Source organism: Crocuta crocuta, unplaced genomic scaffold, assembly GCF_008692635.1.
Source record: "Crocuta crocuta isolate KB4526 unplaced genomic scaffold, BGI_CrCroc_1.0 scaffold31, whole genome shotgun sequence".
Taxonomy (NCBI): Eukaryota; Metazoa; Chordata; class Mammalia; order Carnivora; family Hyaenidae; genus Crocuta; species Crocuta crocuta.
Window position 1 is genome coordinate 4,798,206 of NW_027528362.1, and position 1,717 is coordinate 4,799,922.

Consider the following 1,717-nt stretch of genomic DNA (forward strand, 5'->3'; position numbering starts at 1 on the left):
ATTTTAATGAGCCTTCTCCTGATTGTTTTAAGTCAATTTAAGAGAATGTAGAATAAACCTGACTCTTACAATGTAAGTAGGGGAGGAATGAGTCTTTTTGGAGGTACGTCAACTCTCTTGGGTCATTAATTGTCATTCCTTGAACTGAGAAGAGGTATGTGCACTGCTTTGTTCCTTTTTGTTAAAGGTGTCTCAAGGGGAACAACTAGGAATTAGAAAAGTTGAAAGATTAAGCCCTAGTTTGGCCCTTTTCTAGCTGAGTGATCTTCGTCAGTTTGCTAAGCCTTGAGCTTCCCTTTTTCCTCATTTGCAAATTGGGAAGAATGACTCCTTCCCTCCTTGTCTTCTGGGGCAATATTGAGGATCCAACTGGATGGAACGTGTCTTTAGGTTTAGACCTGAAGCGGAGTGTTTCTAATATTCAATTAATAGTGGCTTCCATGAGGCAGGTCCCCACACTCCACACCATAACGCTACTGAGAACAGATGACTGTCTCTTAAACTTTCCAGTGAAAAAGGACAAAGGCTGTTCTTGGGGTTCCAAAGCCTTTCCTAATGGTAATACTTTTACCACCTGTTGTTGGAGGGTGGTGAGGAAGGAGTGTGAGATTATTCACACAGACACAAAGGTGAGGAAAATCACATTTTGTGCACAGCTGAGTAAAGTATAAGTTGAAACCTGGACCCAAACCTTCTGGTTCCAAGGTGAGTGTTGTCCTCTTCCTGGTGGATCGTCTCTGCAGACAGTCTGCAGATAAATGGAAATGGAGAGGTGGACTCTAGAGGAAATGTGTGGTTGGCTTTGGAATTGAAGAGTGCCGATGTCAACAAAAGAGTAATTCATTAGAGACCAATAAGCTTGGCAGCAGGACTGTCTGAGCACACTGAGCATCATTGCCTTGGGGGTACATGACGGTTGGCTGTACGGTGGGTTTTTAGAAAGTAGAATGTACTCTGTGAATATTCTTGTTCTGATTTTGTAATAACTCAGGGGGAGGGGATAAATATTCACTATATTAAGGCTATGCATGTGTCCCGAGATCTAGTTCTTTCCCTAGCTCTGGTTTTATCAATGCTCATAATAAACCAAGTCTGATTTTTATGATGCATCTTATATGAGAAATGTCTAGGACTCTAGGTATCTGGTCATCCTTGAGAAATGACAGCATAGCTGGCGAAATAACTTTTGAAGACAAACATCGCTAATTTGATGATTACCAGTTACTATTAAATGAATTGTAAAACTATTGTGTTTTATTTTTCAGGAAAAAGTAGAACATACCCCTTTTAGTGCACGCAGTAATGATTGTTGAGCACTTGCAAGTGATGCTTCTATACTTGTTCCTTTGATAAAATAATTGATAAAGCTATGCTTCCTTTGTCTCTTTTCTTTTAAAAAAATTTTGTTTTGAGAGATAGAGCAACAGGGACAGAGGGAGAAAGAGAGAGAGAAAGAGTGGGGGGAGTATCTTAAGCAGGCTCCATGCTCAGTGTAGAGCCTGATGCAGGGCTCGATTCCACAGCCCTGGGATCATGGCCTGAGCCAAAATCAAGAGTTGGACGCTCAACTGGCTGAGCCACCCAAACGCCCCCCCTTTTGTGTCTTTTCTAATTGATGCTGATGGAAAAACTGACAATAGTAATAGAAATATTGCAATACTCCATTATAGAGATGGATTATAGTGCTTTAAAAATTACCATACATCCTGAAGGCAAT

General features: G+C 40.8%; 1 non-coding gene across 1 annotated transcript; it reads left to right on the plus strand.

The window, feature by feature from the left end:
- Positions 1-954: 954 nt before the first annotated feature.
- On the plus strand, positions 955-1,087 carry LOC144223322 (small nucleolar RNA SNORA72). Its single transcript, XR_013332667.1, has one exon. It is a non-coding gene; the product is annotated as a small nucleolar RNA SNORA72 (small nucleolar RNA).
- The last annotated feature ends 630 nt before the right edge of the window (positions 1,088-1,717 follow it).